This window comes from Leptodactylus fuscus, chromosome 2 (assembly GCF_031893055.1).
Source record: "Leptodactylus fuscus isolate aLepFus1 chromosome 2, aLepFus1.hap2, whole genome shotgun sequence".
Taxonomy (NCBI): Eukaryota; Metazoa; Chordata; class Amphibia; order Anura; family Leptodactylidae; genus Leptodactylus; species Leptodactylus fuscus.
In genome coordinates, this window is record NC_134266.1 from 75,879,939 (window position 1) to 75,888,223 (window position 8,285).

Here is an 8,285-nt window from a genome sequence, read left to right on the forward strand (position 1 = left end):
ACTAATCAATATTTTTGCATTTATTTATAAAAAAAACTTGGAAATTTGATGGAAATTTGAAAAAAATTGCAATTTTCAAAATGTGAAATTCTCTGCTTTTCAGGCAGATAGTCATACCATCCAAATACATGAATAAATATTATCTCCCATATCTCTGCTTTATATTGGCATCATCTTTTGATTGTCTTTTAATTTATTTTGGACGTCACAAGGCTTACAAGTGTAACAGCAATTTTCCAGATTTACAAGAAAATTCTCCAAACCAATTTTTTAGGGACCACTTCAGTTCTGAAAGTAATTATAAAGGCCTGTATAATAGAAACCCCCATAAATTACCCCATGTTCAAAACTGCACCTCTCAAATTATTCAAAACAGCATTTGGGATGTTTGTTAACCCTTTAAGCATTTCATAAGAATAAAAATAATATGGCAGTGAAATTTAGACATTTCATTTTTTTTCACTAATACATTCATTTAGACCCAAAATTAACACATTCACAAAGGGTTAAAGGAGAAAATGCATCTGACAGTTTATTGTGCAATTTCTCCCGTGCACAGAAATACCCCATATGTGGGCGTAAACTGATTTTTGGGCACACGGCAGTGCATGGAAGGGAAGGAGCGACACTGGGTGTTTGAACAGCAGATTTTGCTGGAATAATTTTCAGCGCCATGCCTTATTTGCAGAGACCCTAGAGTACCAAAACAATGGAAACCCCCCAAAAGTGACCCCATTTTAGAATCCACACCCCTCACAGAATTCATCAAGGGGTATAGTCAGCATTTAGACCCTACAGTTGTTTCACAGATTTTACTAACATTGGATGTGTAAATGAAAAATTACTAAAATGTCACTTTATCTCCAAAGTTTTCATTTTCACAAGGGGTTAAAGGAGTAAAAGCCCCCCACAGTTTGTTAAACAATTTCTCCTGAAAACGGCAATACCCTATATGTGGCTATAATCTGCTGTATGGGAACATGGCGGGGCTCAGAATGGAAGGAGCGCTATTTTGCTTTTGGATGGCAGATTTTGCTGGAATAATTTTTAGGTGCCATGTCGCATTAGCAGAGCCCCTAGAGAACCAATACAGTGGAAACCCCTAAAAGTGACCCCATTTGGGAAACTACACCCCCCACAGAACATATTAAAGGGTAGAGTGAGCATTTTGACCCTACAGCTGTTTCACAGATTTTATTAACATTGGGCCATGAAAATGAAAAATTACTTTTTTTCCAACAAACTGTCAAATTAGCCCCAAATTTTTAATTTTCACAAGAGGATAACGGAGAAAAAGCTCCCTAAAGTTCGTTACACAAATTCTCCTGAACACAGAAATGCCCCATATGTGGTCATAATGTGCTGTATGGGAACATGGCGGGGCTCAGAATGGAAAGAGGGCTATTTGGCTTTTGGAGGGCAGATTTTGCTGGAATATTTTTCAGGTCCCATGTCGCATTTGCAGAGCCCCTAAAGTACCAATACAGTGGAAACCCCCTATAAGTGACCCCATTTTGGAAACTACACCCCTCATAGAATTTGTCTAGGGGTAGAGTGAGTATTTTGGCCTCACAGGTGTTTCACAGATTTTATTAACATTGGGACGTGAAAATGAAAAATTACTTTTTTTCCCAATAAATCGTCCATTTAGCGCCATAGTTTTAATTTTGCAAATAGTTTAAGAATTAAAAGCCCCCCCCACAGTTTGTTACACAATTTCTTGTGAACACGGCAATACCCCATATGTGGTCATAATCTGCTGTATGGGTACATGGTGGGGGTCAGAATGGAAAGAGCGCTATTTGGATTTTGGAGGGCAGATGTTGCTGGAATAGTTTTCAGGGTCCATGTCGCATTTGCAGAGCCCCTAAAGTATCAATACAATGGAAACCCCTCAAAAGTGACCCCATTTTAGAAACTACACCTGTCAAGGAATGTATCAAGGGGTATTATCATTGTGAGCCTAAAATGCTTCCCAAAAATTAATGTACAAAATGAAAATTGAAATTTTTTAAAAATATGCCATTTCGGTGCCCAATACGTTGCACCCACTTTGTGTTGTCAGAGACCTGCACTCCTAAAACTATTAAGTGGGCCATCCCGGGGGTCAAAAAATTATATATGTGGGTGTAAACTGCTGCTTGGGCACACAGCAGGGCTCAGAAGGGAAGGACCACTGTGCGTTTTAGCTTTTGGGGTACAGATTTAAAGGGACCCTCTGGGCGCCATGATGTTTTTGCAGAGCCCTGGAGGTTCCAGTAAATTGGAATTCACCAAGAAGTGACCCCATTTTGTAGGGGCAATTTTAGGGTCTCTGCAAATGTGACATGGTGTCCAAAAACGAAGAATCTAAATCTGCACTCCAAAAGCACATATTGCTCCTTCACATCTGCACCCTGCTGGGTACCCAAATAGCAGTGTATGCCCACATGTATGACACTGGTGTACCCCGGATAACGGACTTAATACCATATGTGGGTAGAAATGGCTGTTTGGGCACAGCCGGGGACAGAAGGGAAGGAGCGCTATTTTGGTTTTGGAGCACAGTTTGGTTTTTGGACGTCATGCCACTTTTGCAAAGCCCCTGAATTGCCAATAAAGTGGAATCCGCAGACATGTCACCCTATTTTGGACACTACCCCACTGATGGGATTTATCAAGTGGTGTAGCGAGAATTTTTAACCCTTGAGTGTTGCATTTAGTTTCCAGAAATGAAATCGCAACTGATAGAGAAGTTAAAAATGAAAATTTTACTAATTTGCCATTTCAGTGTGCAACATGTTGTGCCCGATTTATGTCAGCAGAGACACTCCAAAAACTGTTAAATGGGTATCCCGGGCACAACAGCTTTTAGAGCGTTCATCTCTGATACAAAGCGGGCACAATATATTAGGCACTGAAAGGATGTATTCCTGGAAAAATGGTCATTTTCACCTCTCACAATCCGCTTCGTATTCATTAATGGATAATAAGTTATAGCAACACTTAGGGGTTAAAAATGCTCTCTGTACCCCTGGATAAATCCTTCAGGGGTGTAGTTTCCAAAATAAGGTCACATATCAGGGGATTCCACTTTACTAGCGTTTCAGCTCTACAAAAGTGTCATGGCATCCAAAAACCAAACCGTCTGTGCTCCAAAAACCAAATGACCCTTCTTCCCTTCTGTGTCCAGCTGTGCCCTAATATCAGTTTATACCCACATATGACATTGTGTCCGTTATCCGGGGTACACCAGTGTCATACATGTCATACATGTGTCATAAACTGCAGTTTGGACGTACAGCAGGGCGCAGAAGGGAAGGAGCGCGATGCGGCTTTTGGAGCACAGATTTTGATGTTTGGTATCTGGACGCCATGTCATGTTTGTAGAGCCTGTAAGGTACCAGAGAAGTGGATTCCATGGGGTACCAGGAGTGACCCCATTTTGAAAACTGCACCCCTCAAAGAATTTATCAGGGGGTGTAGTGAGTATTAGTATCCCAGACGTGACTGCACAGCGGATGGCGAAGAGGGAATATGTAAGCTGTGTGGAGAACATTGCAAACCCCAAATTCCCTACTATGTCCCCGTAGCTCCTATGATTGGGGGATTCACTCTGGGGGTCACTTTAGGGGTCACTTCTGGTGTCTGTTCCCTCATAAGCTGTAAATCTGGGGTGTCCCCTGATATCCGCTCACACAGCTTATATATTCCCTACATGATGCAGCCAGTTGTGTTCTAATAATTTGGCGATTTTTGAGGGTTTTTGTCTTCACATTGTGAGATGCTATATTTTCTTTATTTTTCTGGTGACGCGGCCATATAAGGGCTTATTCTTTGCGGGATGAGATGCATTTCGTAATGACACCATTTTTGGGTGTCTACATCTTATTGAATACATTTTATTAACCCTTTTTTGCTGGATTTAAAAAAAAAAAAAAAAATCAATCCTGGCATTGAGTTTTACTTTTTTAATTTTACACCATGCAGCGTACAGTATAAGTAACATGTTCCCTTTATTCTGCGGGTTGGTACGGTTACGGCGATACCTCATTTATATTATTTTTTTATGTGTTACTAGTTCTGCAGAGGAAAAACACATTTGGGGACATAAATCAATGTTTTTTGCATCGCATCTTCTAAGAGGCGTAACATTTTTATTTTTCGGTTGACAGAGTTGGTTGAGGGCTTATTTTTTGCGGGACAACCTGCGCTTTTTATTGGTACTGTTGTCGGATGCATATGACTTTTTGATCACTTTTTATAGCATATTTTGTATGGTGAGATGGCGAAAAATCATTACTTCCGGCGAGTTTTTTCCGTTTTTTTTTTCCGGCGTTCGCAGTGTACATTAAATATTATTTCAGTTTTATTGTACAGATTGTTACGGACGCGACAATACCAAATATGCATTGTTTTTATTACTTTTTAGTTCTTTTTTTATATAATTCATTTTCTATTGAGAAAAAGGGATTTTTGGGCTTTATAACTTTATTAATTTTTTTTCATACACTTCATTTTATTTTTTTTTTCATTTTTTTTTACTTTTTCATGTGTCCATTTAGGACACTTCAATCAGCAATACTTTGCTGATATAGAATGCCATGTGAGACACAGCATGCAGGTGTCCCACATGGCATTCCGTAGCTGGATGTCAGGCTGTGTAGACGCACAGCCTGACATCAGAAGGTCCTGGCAGGATCACCAGGTATGTGGGGGCTCCGGGCAGTCTGGGGTCACTGGCCAGACCCCAGACTACCTTTTACTGCTATCGGCACCCCCCGATCTCGCCGCGGGGGGTGCCGATCAACTTCATTTGTCGGCGGGTGCCTTTCGATCGCGCCGTGATGTTTCACGGCGCGATCGAAAGGGTTAAAACGTCCAGTCGGACTCAGTTCCGACTGGACGTTATTGAGGAAGGGGTTAGTAACACCTAACCCCCGTCCTCCCCGCACCCCTCCCCCCGCAAAATAGGTACCTAAAGACAGGACGTATTTTTACAATAGTCCGGTCTTTAGGTACCTGGACTACAGGCCGTAAATTTACGTACGGCAGTCCTTAACCGGTTAAACATGGCTCCAATATAGGATATATTTCTCCAGAAAAATGGTTGAAAGAAACCAATCACCGATTTTTAAGCCCATCCCAAATACTGTAAACCTCTGAAACAGTGTTTGAAGACCTACAGTGCCATATGGAAATTGGTATAGGAGTGTCTACTGGGTGTTTACTTAACCATACCTCGAGTGATATGGCGTTTTCTCAAGGCTTTACGCAATATGCTTGAGCAAAACAATGATGTCTGGTGCAGTACAATATGAATGCCCTTTACTGGCTTAAAATTACAGCCATAGTTGTGAAGTATTCCTGTAGTGATCTTGAATCAGTACAGGTACACCGCACTGGAAAACATTACAGGTATCACCAACTTTTATTACACAACACTGGTATAACTGTGCTATAGTATAAACAGCATGTATACGGCTGAGGATAAAAATCTGTGACAGATTATACTTAATTTTAGGAGCTGAATTCACAATATAGATCTAAACAGATACCCTGCACCTTGCTGAAAGCAGCACATTTGCAGCTCGCCATAAAATGCAACCTGTAGGCAGAGAGGATTGCACACACAGGCACTTTCCCTGACCCGAGCACTGGAAGTAAGGCATTTCATGTTCCAAAATCAAACACATTTTCAGTGTGTTGAGAATATTCTCTATAGGTTGGTCACACTTACAAGACTGAAATAGCTAACATGCCATGGCGGGCTGCCTTCTACTAATATCTATTGCTCTACCTCAAGAAATGAAACTGGTCAAAGTGGTTTAATGGGCTCCAAAAACAAGAATATTTTGCCCATCTGTTTGTAATACTTATATTAGAAAGCCATTATTCGGTTTGTACTGTCTCAACCATAGCAGCATGAAACCTTTGACAGGGTCCCTCATGACAGAGGGCTATACATTATAACAAAATACTGGAAGCTGTTTATAGACAAGCAGGTACCGGAAGAGGAGTCTGGGCATACAGGGATGAGTCTACTATATGGCTTGCAGTTCCTTCCTCTCAACCAAGCAGGAAGAAGCCAACTCATGTCCATCCGAGTAATTTCTAAACTACGTTTTCTAGGACATCCGCTGCATATCAGAATAAAACATAGCTCTCTGTCATGGAGGACCCTGTTGGTGTGTGAGACACAAACCTGATGACCGATTCCTCTTAAGACTACTTTTTGAATGCAAACAAATAAAATTGCCATTTTTCTGTGTTATTGAAGTGACTTCACAGACATATAGTTTTCTAAGTCTGTTTGTATTCTGTTTTTTGGGAGCTATTGATGACCAGTCCTTACGGCCCCCATTAAAAAGCCTGATACTCAGGACTGTTATCTGCAACAAATACTCCTAGGAACAATCATAGCTGATAATACCCCTAACAGTGTTGCTGGTCAGCTAGCATCGCCCCTGGCATTAGGGCAGTGCTGCTGATAATCTATATAGGCCAGTGATGGCTAACGTTTTGAAATTCGTAAAAAAAACAAAAAAACAAAAGATGAGGTACACTGACTGCTGCGCAATAATTGTAAGGCTGGCAACCCCTATACTAAAGTCATATAGAACAAACCGAAACATAGAGGTGCTGTCATACTACGCTCCAAGCCACATGTGTTTACCTGTACTTTTCCATTAGAAGCAATGTAATCTGCAATTAGTGATAATGTATGTGACTGGTAGTAAAATGAGGTAACACCTGTAGGGGGTCACACCCTATGTACCTGGATGCTGCATCTAGTCCCTGGACGCCAGTACCTTCACTTTTCTATAAGTGAAATGCAGTTTAATTTCAGCCATATTTAATTCCTTGCAGTACGGTAACAGGAATTAATGGGTGTTACACTTATACCAAAGTGTCAGCACTGTTGCCTGGGGACTAGATTTGGCTATAGTGTATCAGTGTAGCCGTAAAATTACGCGCTTTATACACCCGTAACGACCAATTGAAATGAAGGTGATCTGTTTTGAGTGCTCACATTCTGACACGTGTATACGTGCATGTACCTGGTATTTTCCTTTTTCATTTTTGCTCGCAGCTCCCCTCTCCTCCGTCTCCTGTGTGCAGGATACAGGCGGCAGCTGGCAGGGTCCTTGTGAAGGGACGCTGCCTCACAACTCCTGCAGGTCTTGCCGTGCCAGTGATATACTGTATGCCACACGTGCTAAGTGTGGCACACGTACCAGGGCTTGCCGATCCCTGACTCAGGTGGTATGTCACTTCTAGAAAAATCCATAATTTTGTAATATTTGTAGCTCTAATAAAAAGTTATATTTTTAATATATGTACTGTATTGATTAATACAGTAAAAAACAAGTCTTTACCATACCACCTTAGTGACTTTTTTGTTGCTGAATTTCATTTGCTAAATCTTCAATTGAAGGTTGGTATTTCGTTCACTTGAAGATCAGTGTGGTCTTGGCAGAGTTAACTGTCTGATGGGTTGTTATCTTCCCCCAGTATTGCTGAGCAGTAATTGTAGTGGGTACACTGGCAGCAGGGTGAGATTTTGGTAGCTGCCTTAATGGCCGGAGTGTAAGAAGTACACACGCCTGAGATAACTCTTCTCTCCCTATGTAGTCATTGGAATGGACCTTGGTCCAGCCGTCTGTCACTGACAGGGTAACTGGAATGACAAGAAAACAAAGCACCGAGCCGATCCTAGAGTGTTATCCCTGGGTATGAGAACGTAAATGGAATAAACAGGTGACTGCTCACCTGGTTAGGTTGTGTGAGTCACAACAACCTGTCTGGCGTAAAAAAAACACTGTGAAGAAAGTCTGTGGCAGCTTGGATCCACCACAAGGACGTCAGGACAGAGAAAGGAATGGACTAGCCTGCAGGATGGACAGGCAGAGGACAGTGCTCACCAAAATGGATACTATGGATAACTTTATTGGCACAACGTGTTTCGGGCTATTATAAGCCCTTTTTCAAGTGCAATTCAATCCTGCCACGGTGGGTCCATAGTGTGTAGGGAAATATAGGGACACATCTACTGTTCCCAGTAGACCAGAGGTTCACAAACTTTCTCATAGACCACTTTCAAAATTTTACTAGTTTTGGTGGACTCGCTGCTCCTATATTTCTACCATATTCCCAAAACTCGTCAAAAAATGTGAAGCTTCACGCCAACGTAGACCCCCGTCGAGACTCCCCTGGGGGTCCACCCGGACCACTTTGGGAATTATTGCAGTAGACATTTCTACTGTCTGGGTGCAAGTCTGCAGTAAATTTAGTTGTGGCTTCAC